The 22,473-nt window shown below is 44.0% G+C and overlaps 1 protein-coding gene across 5 annotated transcripts in view; it reads left to right on the top strand.

Moving 5' to 3' along the window:
* USP20 (ubiquitin specific peptidase 20) overlaps nt 1–22,473 on the top strand; it is a 5,014,215-nt gene that overhangs the window by 88,524 nt on the left and 4,903,218 nt on the right. The window lies entirely within an intron of this gene.

The raw sequence follows: 22,473 nt of genomic DNA, 5'->3' as shown, positions 1-22,473 counted from the left end.
GGTGTGGGAAACTCTTCCACCTTTCATGGGTATTCCTCAACCACCTTGAGAGCAGCTACAATTTTTTCCAGAGGTGCTGCGGGTAAATCCCAGGGAATTATTCAAGATGTTTCACTGTATTAAAGAGGAAGAAGATGTCCTTCAAGGATGCATCTGCAGTCATAACAAATGGGTTGTCCTGTCGTCAGGCAGCCCTTCGGTCGGCCGGATTCCAAAGTCTGGGTCCGGCTTAGGCTGATGTCGCACTTCACCCGACGTCATCTCTGCTGGTCTTCGGGTATAAAGGCATCAGCCGACGCCATTTTCCTCAGTCTTTCTTGCCGCACGGCGCCCGAAGCAGAAGCTGTTTGCAAGTGCCGGTCGGTCAGATCCAGAGATTACTACTACTGAATACTACTTCGAAGACTTCTAAAAAGCTAAGTACCCCGTTGGGGACTCTTTCTTGCCTCAGCCGATGTCAGAAAAAGTCAATAACTGTTTAACTTGTGGGAAACAAATACCTCATAAAGATTTCCACTCTTACTGCCTGCCTTGCTTAGGCCCAGACCACGACGTAGCAGCCTGTTCGCCTGTGCTTCCTTCAACCGACAACGCTTAGGCGCGGTCGGAGTTTGCTGAACAGTTTTTCGGCTCAGATTTTGCGTACATTATGCCGCCGGATCCTCCGACTACCCAAATTGTTAAAAACGCAAAGAAAAGACCGACACTCGCGGTCCGCGGTTTCGCCGAAACCACGTTAAGCAAGCGAGTGTCTCGGTTTCGCCGAAACCGAAAACCGGTCAATCTTCAGCCGAATCCATGACTACTACTGAGGCTCCTGCTACCTTAGTTGAATCGGCCTCAGAAGTTTTGCCTACTACTGTGGTTCCTAGTGATTTATCAGACACCATTCCTTTGGATGTCTCTACCCCAGCACGTGGTGCTGCTAGGCCTCCTGCAGCCATGTCTATTAAGGCCTTTGCCAGGGCTAAAGCAGCCAAAACTGTTAAATCAGTGCCTGTTAAGCCCCCTCACACAGGCCCACTTCTAGTTCACAAATGCTTACTCTGGCAGAGGATTTAATATCCTTAATTAGGGGATCCCAATCTCACCCAGACAGGGCCTCTCAGCCCCCAGAAAAGAGACCTAGAGCAGAGCCCCCCGAGCCAGTGTCCTCTGATGATTCTTCGGATGACTCAGACATTACAGATCAGCCAGAGGCTCCTTTTTCTACTTATGAAGATTCCGATGCTGAGGAATCCATTCCATCTGCCTCTCCACCAGAGGAATTTTCCTTTGGGGAAACCTTACATGCCATGAGAGAACAATTCCAGTGGCAGGGACAAGATTTCTCAGATTCCAGAAAAAGGCTTAGGACATTTCTGCACTTACCACAACATAGGCCCTTAGCTATACCTCCAGTACTGCCTGTTGTGGATGATGCATTTAATGATGTTTGCACTGCTCCTGATACTTTACCTCCAGCTCCTGCCAAACCAGATAGATTTTACAGGGTGCCAGACACTCATCACCACCTATACAAGGCCCCTCTTGCAGATCCTGAGACTATATCCCAGGGGCCTAAGGCAGTAGCCTCGACCTCAGCAAAAAACCCTATTCCTTCTGAAAGGGAATCCAGGTCCTTAGAGGGATGGGGGAAAAAAGTTTACACCTCTGCTACTCTCTCAGCTAGAGCTTTAAACTGTCAGTTTCATATGATCCAATACCAAGAGTTTATGCTTGATCAGTTAACTAAGAAGCTGTCCACTGATGACTCCTTAGATAAGAAATATGTTTTAGAAATGGTGAATAACATTCAGCAGGTTAGTAACCATTCTTTAAAATGTGGCTATGATGCACTGGAGGCTTCATTTAGATCAGCCATGACTGGCACAGTGATAAGAAGACATGCATGGTTGAAAGAACAGGTCTTGCCGGATCATGTTAAAGCAAAGCTGTTAGATGCTCCTATGGATAAGGCCAGTCTATTTGGTACACCTGCTCAGCAAGTAATGAAGAAAATGGAAGAGAAGGCAAAATCTGTACAAACAGTTAAGGATTTCTTACAGGTTCAGCCCCCAAGGTTTAGCAGGAACTGGCCTGCCAAAAATTGGTCCTTTCCAGACTCCTCAAAATCTCAGAGGCAGGAATAGACGCTCTAGAGGCAGAAATCAATCCAGAGGAGGTGCCTACAGGGGACGACAGTGGCAAGGCAATAACCGAGGCACAGACACAACCACTGCCACTGCAACAGGACAATCACAGTGACTTGGCTCTGACACCGCCTACCAGGGAGCAAATAACAGCACCTTTAGGCGGAAAGTTAGCCTTATTTTTGAAAAATTGGCACTATATCACAAAAGACAAGTGGATTTTGCAAACCATAGACCAAGGCTACAGGTTCCACTTCCACACCTTACCAGTAAAGAGGAATGCCAAACCTACCTCCAAATCAAAAACAGAAGCTCTAAAGCAGATAGCGCAATTAACAAAGATAAGAGCTGTGGAAAGAGTACCAATAACAGAACAGGGCAAAGGATTCTACTCCAGACTCTTCCTAGTACCAAGAAAAGAGAAAAGTTGGAGACCTATTCTCGACCTGTCCGTCTTAAACACATACATCATTGTCCCAAAATTCAAAATGCTGACCCTACAGCAACTTCTTCCCATGCTGGGCAAGGAGTGTTGGCTGGTAACTCTAGATCTAAAGGAGGCATACCTGCACGTCCCCATACGACCAAATTGCAGAAGATACCTCAGATTTCTTGCAGGATCAGAGCATTATCAATTCTCAGCATTGCCCTTTGGCTTATCTACTGCGCCCAGAGTATTCACAAAATGCCTGGCATCAGTAATCGCTCACTGCAGGCTACAGGGAATCCAAATTTATCCATACCTGGACGACTGCCTGTTACAAGCGGACAACAAAAGCAAGCTGACAACAGATTTACAAAGAGTCATTTGCTTACTACAAGCCCTGGGATACACAGTCAGTTTACAAAAGTCAAAACTGATACCATCCCAAACAAGAACATTCTTGGGTGCGGAATTGGATACAGCAAAACAAATGGCATTCCTAACTGCAGAAAAACAAAAACAACTCCCTCTTTACTTCTTGGCATTAACAAAGCAGAACAAACTAACAGCAAGAAAAGTACTGCAGGCCTTGGGCTTCATGGCATCATGCATAATCTTGGTTCCACATGCCAGACTGCATATGAGAAAGCTACAGTGGTACCTAAAGAATTTATGGTCTCAACACAGGCACAGCTTAGAAACCGAAATCCCACTAATCCCATGCCTGAAACAGGAGTTCCTATGGTGGGCTCAAGCATGGCAGTCAAACCCAGGCTTGCCCTTCCACAACTCTCAAGCAAGCCAAACCATCACAACGGACGCCTCAGACCTAGGCTGGGGGGCGCACATGTTGGACAAATGCATACAAGGATTGTGGACTCCAGACCAGCTGCACCTGCACATAAACCTAAAAGAAATGCTGGCAGTAAAACTAGCAATCCAGAAATTCAGACCATTCCTCAAAGAAGGCCATTTAATGATAAGGACAGACAACACCACAGTCATGTGGTACATCAACAAACAGGGAGGTACTCATTCATACCCCTATGCAGAATGACTCTGGACCTTTGGAATATGGCTCTGAGCTACAACATCCAGTTACAGGCAATATTTGTGCGGAAAAGAAAACACCCTAGCAGACATGTTAAGCAGAACCACCTCGGATGCTCACGAATGGATGCTACACCCGACATCTTCAAGGCCATCACAAAGAAATGGGGAATGCCACAAATAGACCTATTCGCATCCCCACTCAATCACCAGCTCAAAAAATTCTGCACAAGGACATACCACCCACTTGCATGGAAGGTGGACTCTCTATCCTTCAGTTGGAAAGGCCTGACAGCATATGCATTTCCACCTCTTCCTTTGATGCACAAGGTACTACTGAAAATCAAAGAGGAACGCCCAAGGATAATCCTGATAGCTCCGAATTGGCCAAGACAACACTGGTATCCATTGCTGAGGAGCATATCTCAGGGGAGAATGTGGTCAATACCCCTGATGCCTTTGATGTTAACTCAGAACAACTACAACATCATGCACCCAAACCTAAAAACCTTTCAACTGACTGCCTGGAACATCACATAGCAACAACTAACCCAGACCTATCCCAAAGGGTTAAAGACATTATCCTTGAAGCCCGCAGACCTTCAACCAGAAGGAACTATGCAGGAAAATGGAAAAGATTTGTCATTTGGAGTACTGAAAGAGGAAAAGATGTGTCGAACATAGATATTGCTAACATCCTGGAGTACTTGGCAGAGCTTCTACATACAGGCCTGTCCTATTCCTCCAAGATACATGCATCAGCTATTTCAGCAGAATACAGCTACGATCCTCCTGTCTTTTCGCATCCTCTACTCAGGCAGTTCCTCAGAGGGATCAAGAATGTAAAACCTCCTAGGAAACCACCACTACCAGCATGGGACTTGAACTTTGTGCTAGAAAAATTGACACTCCCTCCATTTGAACCAGCAGCAACAGCAGATCTTCAACACCTATCATGGAAAACTGCTTTCCTACTGGCAATTACTTCAGCAAGGAGGGTTTCGGAACTACAGGCCTTAATGGCAGTACAACCCTTCCTAATCTTCCATCAAGATAGGGTGTCCATGAGAACTAATCCTACATTTATGCCAAAGGTGGTATCCAGAGTGTCTTTAAACCAGGCAATCCACCTACCTACCTTCTTTCCCAATCCACAGAACAGGGGGGAAAGACTGCTGCATACCTTGGATGTACATAGACAGTTACGCTACTACCTGGACAGAACCAAAGGTGACAGAAAAACTGACCAGCTTTTAGTAGCCTATGCAACAGGAAGGGAAGGAAAAGCAATTTCCAAACAGACAATCTCCAAATGGATAGGAAATTGCATAAGATTCTGTTACTCCTACCACGGAAAACCAATTCCACAGAACATAAGACCTCATTCTACAAGGGCCACAGCCACTACCACAGCTTTCTTACGAGGAGTGGCAACCAAGGACATTATTGAGGCGGCTACTTGGACCTCCGTGCATACATTTGCCAAGCATTATAATTTACCTCTATACTCTAGATCCCGAGCAGGGTTTGCCACTGCTGTACTGCAAGGGATCCTAACTACACCATAATTCTTCTTCCTCCTCCCCTAGTTTGGCTATGGTATTCTACCCATTTGTTATGACTGCAGATGCATCCTTGAAGGACATAGTACAGTTTTGTACCTACCATAAATGTAGATGTCCGAACAGGATAGCATCTGCAGTCAGGATTACCCACCCTTCTTCCCCTCTGTGGTACTCCTAGGGTATTTACCCTCCTAATAGCTAGCTGGGGGGAGTCTCTTATGGTGTATTTGTTTGTATATATGTACATACATTGTTATTTTTTGTGTTTGCCTTCTACGTTTTTGGAAACATTGGCATTTATCCAAAATTTAGCTTACCAAGAGGGCAACTGGCATCTGGGGCAAGAAACACTGAGGAAAATGGCGTCGGCTGATGCCTTTATACCCAAAGACCAGCAGAGATGACGTCGGGTGAAGTGCGACATCAGCCGAAGCCGGACCCAGACTTTGGAATCCGGCCGACCGAAGGGCTGCCTGACGACAGGACAACCCATTTGTTATGACTGCAGATGCTATCCTGTTCGGACATCTACATTTATGGTAGGTACAAAACTGTACTTTTCTACTCCAGGATGTTTCTGATTCCCAGACAAGATCGCCCTTGGAGGCTCATTCTGAATCTTTCACACCTTAACACCTTCCTAAAAGTCCCAACCTTCCAGATGCTTTTTCTGCCTACTTTGTTTCCCCTCATCCTTCCACAAGCTTTTATGGTCTCCCTGGGCATCAGGGATGCTTACCTTCTTATTCCCACTCACCCCCTTTTCAGGAAATATTTGCACTTTTCTGTTGCTTCATCACATTTTCAGTTCTATGCTTTGCCCTTGGGTCTCTGTACAGCACCATGGGTATTTACAGAATGCTTGGCTCCTGTGATTGCTTATTGCAGACTCCAGGGTGTACAGATCTTTCCATATCTGGATGATCTCCTGCTCCAGGCACTCTTTCCTGAGACCTTGCAACAGAATCTCCTTTTCACTGTTCCTCTTCTTCAAGGACCGAGTTTCACAATAAACTTCCAAAAATATTTCCTCACTCCTTCACAAGACCACATCTTCTTGTAGTGCTGAATTCAGACAGATTGAATTTTGGCCTCCCTGTTCCCTCTGAAAATTCAGGCTCTAACCAAATTCTTCTAAGACTTCTTCCCTCTGCAGTCTCTTAAATCCAGGGAGTTTCTCTGCCTTCTAGGGTTAATGGCATCCACCACCCTCACTCTGGCCAAACTTCTCATGAGGAAATTTCACTAGTACCTCAAGTCAGTTTGAACGAACACGTGCACCCACTCACTGGTCTTTGTTATCCCTCTTCTTCCTTGTCTGAACAGGAAATTTTGTTGGTGGATTTAGCAAATTTCCCTGAACCCAGGCCTTCCTCTGCATCCTCCTCTTCCAATTCAGGAACTGTTCACAGACGCCTCGGACATGGGTTGGGAGGCAGCCTTTGCATCCTGGAAGATTCAAGGCCTTTGGTCCCCTTCTCAAAGGAAAGAGAACATAAACATAAAAGAGATGAGAGCTCTGCTCTTGGCTCTACAGACCTTACACTCCCTTTTTCATCCAGGCCCTCTAAAACTGTTAACAGACAACACCACATTTCTTTGGTATGTAAACAAATGACGGGGGTCGGGACAAAATCATACCTTCTGCACAGGCTAGCCCTCCTGGCTTGGGAACTGTCAATTCAATACCAGGTCTCCCTTCAGGTAGTGTACATCTCCTCCAATCAGAATGTAGTGGCAGACACTCTGAGCCAGGTCCATGACTCAATCCCACAGATGGATGCTTCACAGGGATGTGTTTCTGGGCATTCTCCACTGGTGGGGTATTCCTCAAGTAGATTTCTTTGCCTCCTATCTGAACAGACCGCTTCCAAAATTTTGTGCCAGAGTTCCAGACTGTCTGGTGTGGAAGGTGGACACCCTTTTTTTTTTCTCATGGAAGGGGTGTTTCTCTGTGCATCCCCCCATTCCCTTTTATTCAGATAGTTCTGCTGAAGATTCAGCAGGACAAACCAAAAAATCTTGCTGGTGACTCCCTATTGGCCGAGACAGCATTGGTTCCCTCCTCTTCTGCTTTTAGCCAAGGGCAGTCATCACAAGTTACCTCACAGGGTAGATCTTCTCACACAAGACAAGGGATCTCTAATTCATACACACCTGTCAACTCTTTGTCTGACACCGTGGGTGATAGGCTTCTCTTTCCTTTCAGACACCTCTTTTCAGAGGATGCACTTGGGGTTCTGCAGGAGGCCAGTAAACCCAATACTACGAAATTCTACTTATCCAAATGGAAGAGGTTTTCTATCTGGTGTTTTTCTCGTAAACTGGACCCAATTTCTGTGGATGTACCCATGGTTTTTATCTTACTTATGTGAACTGTTGAAGGGTGGGTTGGCTTTTTCCTTTGTGAAAGCATATCTATCAGCCATTTCTACTTGTCTGCCTTTGACTCATCCTTTGGCCTCTGAGTTGGAGGTTAAACTCTTCCATAAAGGCATCCTTCACATCAGACCTCCCAGGAAGCCTGTTCGTTCTCCTTGGGATCTCAGTTTTGTCTTGGAAAAATTCACTTTGGCTCCATGTGAACCTGCAGCTACAGCTTCCCTGCAACACTGTTCTTGGAAGACTGTGTTATCTGTCAGCCAGGAGGGTGTCCAAACATAAATCCTTGATGGCTTCTCCCCCTTCCTGGTTTTCTATAAGGATAGGGTTTCCTTGCATACTAACCCTTCTTTTATGCCCAAGGTTGTGAATGAGTTTTCACTTAACCAATCTGTTCATTTGCCCACTTTTTTCCCCTCTCCACAATCATCTAGTGAGAGAGTCCTGTACACCTTGGATGTGCATCTCAGATTTTACTTGGATAAAAGTAAGGCTATCAGGATATCTGATCAGCTTTTTGTTTCTTTTCATCCCAGACCTCTGGGAATTCCTGTTTCCAAGCAGACTATTTCCACTTGGATTTCTAAAGCTATTTCCTTTTGTTACGTTTTTCATGATAAGTGCCTTTCTATTCCATTTAAGGCTCATTCTAGGAGAGCTGTGTCTTCATGTGTTTTTTTTTTTTTTTTTTCAAAGGTTTGGATACTATCACCATCTTGGAAGCAGCTACTTGGTCTTCTGTTCATACCTTCACTAAACATCATAAACTGGGTGGCATCTCCAGATCTAGAGCTGGTTTTCCTAGAGCCATTATTCATGGTTTTTAGAAAGCATGTCTCCTTCCTCCCCCCCTTTCTTCTTCATGAGCTTTAGTGCTCTCCCTCATGTTAAAAATACTGCAACATAAGAATAGAAGGACATAGAATAGTTGTGTAAAATATTACCATAATCATATATGTTTTTCTTTTCTATGTTGCATATTCTATCCCTCCCACCTTTCCCCCTGGTGTTTATCATTTTCCTGGATGTATGCTTACCTTTGTTCCTTAGGCTGGTGTTCTTACTGGGGCATTCAGTTCTGAGCATGGTACATGTGGACGTCGCTTTTATTGCCGATGCCAGCTGCTGGCCTATGTGCGATGGCACAATACCTTGCAGTGGTTAAAGTCTTTTGTATACTAGCTGAATGTCGGGACCACATTTGGCAGTGAATCCCTCATGTGAAGAATACTGCAACATAGAAGAGAAGGACATCTATGGTTATGGTAAGATTTTGTATAACTGTATTTTCTCCTTTCCTTTAGATTTGGCAAGGGCAATAACTGTAAGTTTCCTCTAAGACTGGATTTTACTTGCACAAGAACAGGAGTGTTTGATGCATTCTGAGCCCAGACAACTTCACCTAACTTCCTGGATGATGGGGCCTGAATTTTCTTTAGGCACTTTTTTACGGAGGATGTGCAGCAGGTACTAATGGAGACCCAAAACCCTGCTACTAGAACATCATATATTGGCAAATGGAAAAGGTTTTGTAGCTGGTGCCAACAACATATCCAGCACCATTCAGTGGTAGTCTTCCCTGGTTTTACAGTATTTGTGAGAGAGCCTTTCTTATGGCCTCATCATAAGCCTCTGTTAGGGTTGGTTAGTTTGGCCATTTCAGTATGTCTGCCCATGGATCCCCTTATTTGAGCATTCTCATGTCAAAATGTTTTTGAAAGGAGTTTTGTATTAAAGACCTCCAGGAAGACCCAGTGGCATCCCCCTTACGATCTTAATTTCATGTTAAGAGAAGCTAACACTTGCTAACACTTGCACCTTTTGAACCAGCTTATCTCTCTGATTTGAGACTGCTTTGACCTCTGTAAGAAGGTATCCGAGTTGCAGGCTGTTAAAGTAGGTCAACCTTATCTAATTTCCCACAGAGGAAGTTTACTGTAAGCCAAGCTATTCATCTCCTGTGATGTCCTTCCATATCTGTGTTGCAGTATTCTTCACTTAAGGGATTGCCTGTGAGGGGTAGCCCAACTTTCAGCCAGTATACCAAAGCATACCTCCCAACTGTCCAAATTTTTGAAAATTTCCAGATTTTGCCTCATATTTTTTTTTTCTGTTTCTCATAAAATTTGTGGTTTTCTGGCAATTCACTGGGATGATTTGAGGACTGAAGTCACCAAATACTGGCATGCATTTGAGTTTCAGACTTCATATCCTCCAGAAAATGTATGTTAACACAAACCCTGCTACTGTAGCAACTTTCTAAGTTTATAAGAGCAATATTTAAAAATTGTCCCTATTTTTGGGCCTTTATTCCCCCATTTTGTCAGGCTTTGTCTAGATTTATTGCACAAAGAGGTTGAGAGGTAAAGCCTTCAGATTTTATAGGCATCATATGTCTCATACATGCTCCCTGAGTAGGCCATAGAGGCATAAAAGTAATGTATGGACGCAAATACTCTCAACTTCTTTGCTGACAATCCAAACAGCGTTATCGAACATTGGTCTAAACACCCATCTGCTGTGCAGGTAACGAAGAAGTCTTCAGATAAGTGCCTTGTTGGGGTTTCCTCCTTTTTTTTCCCCTCTCAATATTATTGTTACTTGTGTTCATGTCATCCAGGTATGGAAAATGGCAGTGTGGGAGGCAGATTCCCTATAAAGACCGCCACGACCAGTGTCTTTTGTCTAGGTACTTCCCATGACCTTACACAGTGCTGTGTCAGTTGTTTGTTGCCAACACCCTTGTAGTCACTTATAAGGCAGTCCCTGGGTTAAAGGAAAACTCCACCCTAGAACTAAAAGAATCTTCCTTTTTTTTTTACTCTATCTTTGTTTCCTGACCTATTTTTTTAACACCTCAAAATCACTCTAAGTGCTTTATTTGTAATATTAGCCTGTTTTCCACAATTTGGCAACCAGTGGGACTTTTTCTTTCCCATAATCCTGTGTATTAGTCATGCCAGACATAAGGAAGTAACTGTGAATTCCCATGCCATTGACATATGACGGGATTTGTGTGAGTCATTGTCATCTTCAGTGTCTTCTGCAAAAGGGCTGCTAGTTTTCTGTCTTTAATAGGTTCATAGGTGTGTACTAGGCTAATGGCCCTGGAGCCTTTACAAGCCTAGCCCATAGAAGTGCCCTGGCATTGTGCCACCCGACATTAGTTCTCAGTGCGTCTAACAAATAGAGCCACTGGAGTGATCCCCAGGGTGAACTTTCTATTTCCCATCTACTCATCAAGACTTCTTTTGAAGAGGGCCATTGAGGTGCTCTGCTTAACACATGGGAAGTCTATTCCAGAGCATGAGCAGTCACCGAGTTATGAATCTGTCCCTCCAGCATGTTCTGTTGATTGTGGTAATGAGGTTGAGGTCTCTGGAGCGTGTGGTGTGGAGGGACTGGGATTTCTTTAGATGTAGCATTTCTAACAGAGTTGGGTTAGAGATGCCTTTGTAAGTCAAGTAGAGATTGCCTCTTAGGTGATATGAGACGGAGAATAGCTGGAGTTTTTTCAGTCTGTCTATGTAGGACATGTGTTTAAGGCCTAGGATCCTCTTCGTGAGGTACTTGTGTGGCCTTTCCAGCTGTTGTATGTGTCTAGTGAGGCACATGTCAAATGGGGCAATGTGAAGTTGTTCTGTCTCGCCGTTCATTCTTACATATGGGTGCGGAGCTGATCTTCAGCTCCGAGTTGGCCTACTACAAAGTTCGAGGTCTTAGGGACAGCCAAGTCCCTATCTCATGATGCACCTTGAGTTACCTCAGATCTAGTTTGCCGCTGCATTAGATCGGAGGTTTCCTAGCACAGCTCGGGCCAGTATATCTTTTTTCTTATAAAAACTTGCTAAAATTGTTAATTCCATTATAGTTAGTGATAGTTTTTTATAGCTTTCATAGTTATATCTTTGATAGCATATTAGTACTTTATTTCTCTCTTTTTTGGCCTTCGTTTTTTATAGACCTTTAATAATCCCTTCCCTTCTTGGTATGCCTTTATAATATTATCATAGTTATATAACTTTGCAGTTTAAATAGGATTCTTAAACTTTAGACAGTGTGTGAGTGCTTTGTAGGTATAGTTCTTCCCAGTTTTTTCTCATACAGCCCATTTGTTGTTTAGGGCTTATTACTGTTGTTTAACTTTCTAAATTTTGTGTGTGTGTGTGTGTGTGTGTGTGTGTGTGTGTGTGTGTGTGTGTGTGTGTGTGTGTGTATTTTCTGAAAACTACAGTCAGTTATTGTACAGTAGATTTTTTGATACTGTAGTCTTTAATGTGGCTGACCAGGAGAAAAACAAACATCCTAAGTCTGGCTTTAAGAAGTGTCCAAAATGTGGACAAAAGATGTCTTTGACAGTCACGTTAATTGTGTGCATTGTCTTGGAGGCTTGCATTTGCAAGAAAGCTGCTCCATTTGCCATTCTTTTTCCTCTAGAGTCCTTCATGAGAGAAAAAGAAAACTTAGACAGAGGACTTCTAAAATCTTCATTCCAGGAAGCTTTGAGTGACCAGGGTAAATCTAGCCAGTCTTCTAAGACTTCTTCTCATGTGACAAAACCTGAAAAACCATTGATGTCTGCTCCACAACCTTAGGAGCCGAGCACCCTGTCTTTTCGGAGCCGGTCCCTAGTTCTGGACCCGGTATCCGAAATATTAAAGTCACCCATTCTTCAGTGCCTCCATCCATGCATTCATCTCGGTCCTCGATCAGCCTTTCCAATTTGGATGTGGATCGTGTGTTGCAGAAGTTGCTACAGACACCGGTGTTTTGCTAAATTTTTATCGGCTCTGACCCAAGTGGTTTCGGAGCTTAAAACTGTAATGCCATTGACTTCTTATCCTCCTCTGAGCCATGCTGGTCGTTCGGGGCTGGAGGAGTTGGACCTGATGATTGTTGAGCCTTCGGAGCCGACGCCTGCTCCTGTGCCATCCGTTCCGTTTACTCTGACTTCCTCGGCACCTATCGTGGAGTCTAGGAGCCGATACTCTCCGGTCGGGTCTGGGGAGGATAGTTGGACTAACATGTCTGTTCTGACTTTGCCTCTCGGGGCCTCGGCTCGGATGAGTTCAGCTCCTACCTCTGGTTCGGATGCCCACTGTACCGGTGCTGAGGGGATGGGTTTTTTCTTCAGATTCGGCAGTCCCTTCTCATTGGAGCAGAGGTGCATTTGAAGCCATAAGGAGAGTGATGTCTCCCAAGACATCTACAACTTCAGGTCCAACTACCTCCTTCCCAAAAGCACCTGTGTCCACTTCTGCTTCACAGATCCTTTTGAAGCGTAGAGACCCTGAGCCTCAGGAAGCCCCACTGGGTGGCCTCTGCTCTTCCTAGACATCACCAGAAGTTCCCACTGATGAGGTTCCCAGGAAGAGAATTTGCAAGAGGGAGCACCTACACTCACCACAGCAGTCTCTCACATCTGATACTGACTTAGACGAATCAGAAAGGTTCCCACGGTCCCCCTCTCACCACAGGAGTCTCTCACATCCGATACTGACTTAGATGAATCAGAAGGGTTCCCACGGTCCCCCTCTGAAGATATCTCATTTGCTGAGATATTAGAAATCCTTAGGCAGAGGGGTGACTGGAAGACCACCAACCCTGCTGAAGGAAGGCTTTCGGGTCTCAACCCTCCACCTCTTGGGTGTTTCTGCCCTTCGATGAGCTCATGGAGCTGGTCTCAAGAGTGTGGGAGTCTCCAGACACCATGGAGCCTGTCCCTAGGAGGCCTAATAAATTTATTTCTGCCCCTCCGTATAAGTCTTTCCTCACCAAGGGAACAGCCACCAAAAAGGAGATGTCAGAAACTTCTTCCTTTATCCATCCTCCTAACAGAGACTCTAGGATCATGGATAGATATGGGAAGCGCACATAGATTTCAGCGACTTTTGCCATGTGTTCACTGAACTATCTCACGCATTTTACGAGACTACAAAGAGACCTCCTAAAAGAGCTTGGAGATGCTCTTCAGGGTACAGTAGCTGCAGGAGCCTCAGACAACAGTAGCTGCAGGAGCTTCAGACAAAGTCACCTCCCAGCTTGCTACCCTCAATTCCATAGTGAACTCAACTGTGCGTCTCATTTCATATGCAGCTGATGGAATAAGTAGGGCAGTGGGTACAGGAATTGTTCGCAGGAGACATTTCTAGATGTGCTTGTGTTCCTTTGCGGAGTCCTTTAAGTCATCCTTTGTCAACACCCATTTTGATGGCTCGTCCCTTTTCGGGCCCAAAGTTAAGGAAACTTTGACCAGGTGTGAGCAGGAAGGAAAGACTCTGTCTGCTGTCAGAGTCTGTTTTTCCACCCCTACCAGACCCTACCCCAAGGGTCAAAAGGGAGGAAAGATGTGGTTCCGAAAAGCCCAAGGAGCCTTTCTGGACACGTGGTGAACCCCCCTTCAGGGGCAGAGGAGGGTGTAATAATGGAAGACGCCGCCCTTGTGGCAGAGGGGGTCCACAAAACCAGGCAACAGAGACCAGTTCTTTGGGAAGTCCTACCAGCGCTCATGAAAGGAGGCCCGACTGTCCTGCTTTGGAGGCAGTCAGGGGTCACTTATCTTTGTATCCAGACGCCTGGTTCAGAATAACAAACAACAGCTGGGTACAACACATAGTTTCCAGAGGATATTTAATTCCTTTTGCCACTCCCCCATTGACAATAAAAATCCCGGACGTTCCACCCAGTTACAGGGAACAAGCTACAGTAGAGGTCCAAACTTTAAGAAAGGGTCATCCAGCCAGTCCCAGCAGACCAGACAGGATCAGGAACTTACTCAAGATTCTTTTTAGTTCCAAAAAAGACAGGGGACTGGAGACCTATTTTGGACCTCAGCAGACTAAACAGATCTGTCAAGAAAGAGAAGTTCCAGATGGTCATGCTTCAGTCGATACTTCCCTTCTTAGGGAAAAACAATTGGATGTGCTCGATAGATCTACAGGATGTGTACTACCATGTAAAAATGGCCAGACCATCCAGGGATCATCTGCACTTCTGGCTGGGAGACAATCATTACTAGTTTCGAGCCCTGCCCTTTGGTCTCACTACAGCTCCCAGAGTGTTCACCAAATGTATGGCAGTGGTCACGGCTCACCTGAGGCATTTAGGATTCCAGGTGTTTCCGTACTTAGATGATTGGCTCCTCACCGCCACCACCAGGCATCAGCTAATACAAACCAGGGACACCACTCTTACTCTCTGCAGTCATCTGGGCATTACCATAAATTCAGAAAAATCTGCCTTGTCACCATCGCAACATATCATTTTTATCAGAGCAGAATAAGACACCACCACCACCAGTTTAAAACTTCCACCAGAAAGAGTTTTACTACTTCGTCAGCAGGTCCAGAACATCATATCCAAAGACAAGGCTCCAGCACCAGAAGTGCTAAAGTTGTTAGGCATGATGGCAGCTGCAACAATAGCGATACCATTGGGTCACATGCACATGTGAATTCTACAATGGCTGCTGTTCACTCAGTGGTCTTATCAAGAGCTCCCAATGTCTCATCTCACAATTGTCATAAACACATGCAAAAAGGATCTTTGGTGGCGGTTGAACTCTCTTCGTGTAATGATAGGTCATCCTTTTATCCTGCCCTCATCAGCGGCCACAATGACCACGGACGATTCCCTGACGAGGTGTGGGGGCATTTTCAGGGAAGAACAGCCCAAGGCACATGGACCGAACAAGAGACACATCTGCATATCAATGTCCTGGAGATGAGAGCGGTACTTTTGGCATTGTAGTATTTTCAGGACTCTCTCCCTCTGGGGACAGTTGCAATTCAGACGGACAACATGTCAGTGGTCTGGTACTTGAACAAACAAGGAGGAACCAAGTCCTACACCCTTTGTCTTGAGGCTTTAAGAGTATGGCTGTGGGCTACATCCACCCAGCACTTTCTGATAGCAACATGCATGTCAGGGAAATCCAACGTGATTGCAGACACACTGAGCAGAGCAATTTTGTTGTCTCACGAGTGGTCCCTCAAAAAAGAGATAGCAGATAGAATATTCCGCAGGTGGGGCCTGACTTGCTGTGACCTTCTTGCCTCCCACATGAACACAAAATGCAGAAGCTACTTTGCCCTGATTGCCCCTTTGGGAGAAGCCCCAGGGGACGCACTCATACACGATTGGCCTCCAGGCCGCCTCTATGCATTCCCACCAATTTCTTGATACCCAAAGTACTACAGAAAGCAAAATCCCTGGGAAGGACCATCATTCTAATAGCCCCTCATTGGCCTCATCATATTTGGTTCCCCTTCCTTCATCTCTTGGAAGAGCCTTGGATTCTGGACCCAGTTCCAGACCTTCTGACACATTTGTCGGGGCCTCGTCATCCCTCGCTTCATTCCCTGAAATTGACAGCTTGGCTGCTCCAATTACCAACATAGCCAGGTTCCATAACCTCTCTAACGAAATGCAGCATATTTTGATATCTTCTCATAAGTCCTCTACTAGAAAGTTATACCTTAGCAAATGGAGAAGATTTTCTATATGGGCTTCTCAAAATAACATTGATCCTTACCAAGCCCCCATTTCCTCCATATTAGAATTTTTTACTATGCTTTCCAATAAAGGATCTGTGGCAGCTACAGTCTGGGTACAACTTGCCGCCATCTCTAATTTTCACCTTGGTCTTGAAGGATAGAACATAATGTCACACAAGCTATCCAAAGCTTTTCTCAATGGGACCTTCGATCTCAGACCACTTGTGAAATCCCCTTATACCCCATGGATCCTAAATTTTATGCTTTCATGCATTATTCTCCCACCTTTTGAGCCAGCTTCCTCATGTGATTTGAAATATTTGTCTTGGAAGACCATCCCTTTTTAGTAGCCATCATGTCTGCCTGTAGAGTATCAGAGCTACAAGCCTTGTCCATAAAGCCTTGTTATTTGATTTTCTATGCCGACCGTGTCCCTGCGAACAAATCCTTCATTTTTACCTAAAGTTTGTACTGAAGCTAACCTTAACCAGATCATAGATTTACCAGTGTTCTTCCCTAAACATGTCAGCAACTTAGAGTATATACTGCACAAAGTTGATGTTCATAGACAGCTCAGATTTTACCTGTTTAGAACAAAAAAGTTCAGAAAATCAGAACAGCTTTTTGTTTCCTTTTCAGATACTAGGAAAGGTATGCCAGTGGCAAAAACAACACTATCTAGATGGTTATCTGATTGCATCACCTTCACTTATTCAGCTGCCAGTTTACCTTTACAACACAAAATTAAGGCTCATTTTACCAGAGCAGTGGCTGCATCTTCTGCCCTTTCTGTTAGGCTTCCTATAGACAGCATTTGTGCAGCAGCCACTTGGTCAACACCTCATCCCTTTATCACTCATTACAAAGTTGACAAGGCCTCCAGGGACAGGGCCTCCTTTGGTTCTACCGTCCTGAAAAATATACTCCCGTGAGCCACCTGAGAAAGATGGTGCTTGGGATGCTACCCATCTGTAAGAATGAACACTGAGATAGAACAACTTCACATAAAAAAGTTATGTACTCACCATAACATTCCATGTGAGTTGTTCATCGCACCTTCATTCTTACTTCCCACTCTCCTGCCCCCTCCAGGGTTTTTCGTGGACCGAGATACAAGTTTTATCCTGGTTGCTCAGTCTTTCTGTGGGTTTTCTCCTAAAGAGTGATAGAATGGCACATGGTATTATTAGACGCAGCAAACAAGATCTGAGGTAACTCAAGGTGTATCATGGGATATGGACTTGGCCTTGAGCTTTGTAGTAGGCCGACTCGGAGCCGAGGATCGGCTCCGAACACATCTGTAAGAATGAAGGCGAGATGAACAACTCACATGGAACGTTATGGTGAGTACATAACTTCTTTTTATACTCTATGACTGGTTTAATGATGGAAGAGTAGAGAGAGATGACCTCTTTCTTCCTAGATGCAAAACCCTTGTTAATGAGATGTGCCACATAGAAGGACTTTCTGACACAGTGGCAATGTGGTGATTGAAGGAGAGGTTGCTGTCAACCTGTGTCCCTAGATCTCTTATAATGCCTTCAGTGTTCAGTGGGCTCCCATCGATGTGGTAATTAGTTGGAACTGAGTCTTTCCCAAAAGGAATGACCACGCATATTTTTGGCATTAATCTTAAGGCCATGGTTCCGACACCAGTCATTGGTCTCATTGAGGCCTTTCTGTAGGATGCCTACATCACTTGTGGAGTTAATAATGGCTCCTAGCTTGCAGTGTGCGAACTTGTTCAGCCAGAGTCCCTCCATGTTGGCCTGGACTCCTGAGAAATAGATGCCAAACAGGAGAAGGACCCAGGACTGATCCCTGTGGGACTCCACTCATGACTGGTCAGCAGTCCAACTTGGAGTCCACTACTTTCATACTGTGGGTTCTATCTGTGAGCCAATTTGCAGCACATCTAGTGATATAGGAGTTGATGCCTAGTTTGGTGAGTTTATCAATAATTCCTGAGTGGGGAAAATGGTATAACCAACACTCTCAGGAGATATGGGTCTTAAACACACACACACACACACACACACACACACACACACACACACACACACACACACACACACACACACACACACACACACACACAAAGTTGCCAATGCTGAGATTAGAACCCCTCCCTATCTAGTTATTTGTACTATAGTGCTACGCTGTTACTGCATGTGCCACTGAGCTCTTAAATTACCTTAATCGCCCTCATTTATGTTTGCCTCAGAGCTTGTTTTACACTGTACGTAGAAGTTACCCAGCTACAGACAAAAAAGTAGCCAAATTGCAGGCCTTTGTTCTGGGTTTTCTTTTGTAGTCCAAGAGGAATTGACAGTCCCCTCCCCCTACACTACTGCAGAGGTGTTAAAACTGTCACTGCACTGAGACCAATGCAAAGTCAAGTGCAATTGACTGCTCATAATGGAAAGGAAAGGATAAATCTCTTCCTCTCTGCCTGCAGTAGGAAGATCTGTTTATTTATTTAAATAATTCAAAGAACTGACGGCACAGTGGGCGAGAGATATACTCACGAACTTCTGTAACCCTAAAGTACCAGCGAAAGCGCTTGCCAAACTTGTTATAATAAATATTTTATTACTGTCCGTTGAACGCTTGGTTTATTTTTATTGTATCTGACAAGCTATAGTTCCACGGACTATTATATTGACATTCTGTTTCGATGCAACACCAATAGCGGTGCATCTGCTTGGAATACCTACATGCTGGTACTTTATGGTTACAGAAGTTCGTGAGTATATCTCTCGTCCACTGTGCCGTCAGTTCTTTGAATTGTTTACTTCGCTTATCTTGAGGGCACGAGAGTATTTGTGAGCGCTACCTTATTTTAACTGTATTTATTTAAATAGTTTCATTATTTTTTTTCTGGGTGCAAGTAGCAGTGATTATTTCGGAATGTTTTATCTCTAGTAACAATTGTTTAACCCCTTATTCTATCTACAACACAATATTACTGTAACGTAGGATTGCATAAATATTTCTTTCTGAGGAACACCTGTCTTGTGGCACTTTTTTTTTTCTGTAATTTTTTGACATTCTAGTCCTCTCCAGATTTGTTAAATTACAGCAAAACACTAATTTGGCAAACCTGACTCTATGATACTGGCACAATAAAAGAATGTACTGAAAATTATCTGTATTCCACAGTCCATGCAGTGTGACTAACAATGTAACTAATTAAAAATGCACAAAGACAAGTGTGCCTCAAAGAGAAATTACTGATGTTAGGAATAGTGAATTGCTTAATAGTTTGCCGTTGAATTTGAGAACAGCTTGGTAAGTTCAAAAATAATGCATTAGTTAAATCACTAATGCCAAGTGCTACAGAAGTTCCTAACATATTCAGTAACCACTCCTGTCCCCCCCAGATAAATTTGTTACACTGAATGGACTGTGGAATAGAGGTAATTTTCAGTACATTCTTAAGTTACAGTAATATCATTGTAGATATAGTTAGGAGTAAATCAATTGTTACTTGTAATAAAACAAACCAAAGTAGTCAAGCAGTTTCTGCTTCTTGCACCGAGAAAAAATAGTGAAACTATGTAAATAAATAAATAGATCTTCCTACTTCAGGCAGAGAGGAAGAGATTTATATTGGAAATCCCTTCCTTTCCATTATGGGCTGTCAATTGCACTTGATTCTGCAAGGGTCTCTCAGTGCAGTGACAGTTTTAACACCTCTGCAGTAGTGTAGGAGGAGGGGACTGTCATTTCTTCTTGGACTAAAAAGAAAACCCTGAACATAGGTCTGCAGTTTAGCTACTTTTCTGTCTGTACATGGATAACTTTTAACTATAGTGTAAAACAAACTCTGAGACAAACATAATTGAGGGTGATTAGAGACAAAAAAGAAGCAGTCCTTTTACAGAAGGTACAGAGGATGACAGTGACTCTCACAAATCCCATTATATGTCAATGGCATGGGAATTCAGTTACTTCCTTATGTCTGGTATGAGTCATGCAAAGCAGTATGGGAAAGAGGGTTGAGAAAGAGCACGATAATGTTGCTACATCAAACCCCATTGATAGCCATGTTGTGGAAAACAGGCTAAAATTACAAATAAAGCACTTGAATGATTTTGGAGCATTAAAATAGGTCAGGAAATAAAGATAGAGTGAAAAAAAAAATGATTTTTTTTAGTTCTAGGGTGGAGTTTTCTTTTAAGGACACCAGACATCTGGACAACCCACAGATATGAACAGGCTGCCACAATGTTGGAAATAACTTGAAAATAAAGAAAAATCCTTAAAGTTGGCCAAATCTTACCTGGAAAATGAATAATTATGTTGTGCTTTCTTTTTCCCTATTTTCCCAGTTTGTGAAGCTACTCACACATCTTGTTAGAGCAGATACTTCCGCCTTCATTGAGAACAAGAGATCCGATTGGTTAAGAGAGGGCTTTGTTGGCAATCTGATTGGTCAGGACTGCTGTCTTTCTGACGGATCGGGGGGGGGGTTACAAGGTCTTTTCTCCTTTGCAGAGAAGGGGATTCCCCAAATATTTGTCAGGAAAGAGATTCCTACTATTGTCATTGAATCCTGCCAAGGACTGAGCTGCCAAGGGTTGTTAGGGTGGACATCCCACTTAAGAAGAAGCAAAAGACCAAAGCATATTACCTCTATTGCTAAAGATACCCACCATGAATGGCAAGGTTTTACTCGAGGCTTGTTCAGAGCCTTGATGGCCTTGAAGCCTTCTCAACGGGTGTCAGTTTTTGGTCTTCCCTGGTCTTTCATGCCAGTTAAGAGGACAAAGAAACTGGATCCCTCAGTTGAGGACCTCATTTCTGGGGAAGAATCCCTTGCATACTTTTCTGAAATTCCTTCTTGTCTAGATTATGACTCGGAGGAAGAGAATTCTTTCAGCCTGGATTCACCCTTGGAAGAATTATACTTGGTGGTACTATTGCTCATATGAGGGAGTACTTTTGCTCATATGAGGGAGTACTTTAAGTGGGATTGCTCCCAGGTCTTTGTCATCCAAAAGAGATACGAGCTTCTACAAATGGAATCTCATAAGCCATCTGCAGTTCCTCCTGCACTGGCAGCTGTTTTGGGCACCTTCTCTGATGTCTCTGTAACTCCTGGTTCTCCACTCCCGTCCCTAAAAAATTTGATTTGTTCTACAAGGTGCCTGACTACTGCAAATATTTGTTTGTCCTTCTGCTTAACCCTTCTGTGGTTTCAGTCTCAACTGCTAAACCTTCTAAGCTCTTCCTTCTGATAATGATAGTAGAGCTATGGAAAGGTTGGGTAAAAAGAAGTGTGTACTGCTGCCACCTTATTTTGGGATATTAATGTTAGCTCTCCTTTCTCGGGTAGCTAAGGTTGTGTCTGATCTCCCGGATTCAGGAGGGAAAGCTTCAGCTCTTTCCCTGCTTGGGTTCACTTCCCAGCTCACTCATCACTCCATAAAATTCACACTGCTGCTGATGTTTCTTCCAGGGCTGCTGCATTTGGTTCTGTGATGAGGTGTTATTCTTCTCTTTTTCTTCAGACTTTGCCTGATGATATTAAAGTCAAATAATTTGGATCTCCTCTGGATAATAAAAATCTTTTTGGGACCACTGTTGCTGACCTGTTTATGTCCCTCTAGGATAAGGGTAAGGCCATGCAGGAACTCAGACATATTTTTGTCTCCCTTATAACTAAATTTCATAGGATTTACCCTTCTAAATCTGCCTTTATCCATAGGCAGACTCGCTAACCTTCCAAAGGTAAAAAAGGGTTAAGACATATTTCTTCTGTTAAGTCCTGTCAGACTCCTACTTTTCAGAAGCCTTCCTTTCAGGACAAACCTGTCTCTGTTTGACATTTTGCCTCATGTTTCCCTCTGTCAGGTCCTCTTGTCTCTTCACCCCCCCCCAAATTGGCAACAGATAACCTCAGACTCTTGGATGCTGTCTATTATTTGTCATTGATATGTCATTATAATGGAACCCCCCCCACCCCACCGTTAGGCATTCCGCAGCCTCTTTGAGATCAACTGTCTCTTTTCCCAGAGGTTTTGCAGTCCCTTCTGGATCACGGCACGATTTCACCCACACATGGGGAAACGGGGTTTTTACACCTGGATGTTGTTTGTGCCTTGGAAGGATGAGACTTGGAGACCAGTTCTGGATCTTTCTTTACTCAACACTTTTTTCAAGGTCCCTTCTTTCAGGATGCTGTCCCTTCAGACATTTCCTCTTCGCCTTAGCCCTTCTTAGACTCTACACCACAAGAATGCCTATTTTCCTGTCCCTGTCCACCCTCTGTTCAGGAATTTTGTACATTTTTCCGTTTGTTCCTCTAATTTTTCAGTACTTTGTTTTGCCCTTTGGCTTTTCTACTTCCCCTAAGGGTATTCACCAAATGCCTTGCTCCTGTTATTGCCCTTGCAGGCTTTGAGGTGTATATGTATATA

The sequence above is a fragment of the Protopterus annectens genome, chromosome 16.part0 (assembly GCF_019279795.1).
Source record: "Protopterus annectens isolate FY-2018-M chromosome 16.part0, PAN1.0, whole genome shotgun sequence".
Taxonomy (NCBI): domain Eukaryota; kingdom Metazoa; phylum Chordata; order Ceratodontiformes; family Protopteridae; genus Protopterus; species Protopterus annectens.
Note: the sequence above shows the minus strand (reverse complement) of the source record. Positions and strands in the feature narration are given on the sequence as shown.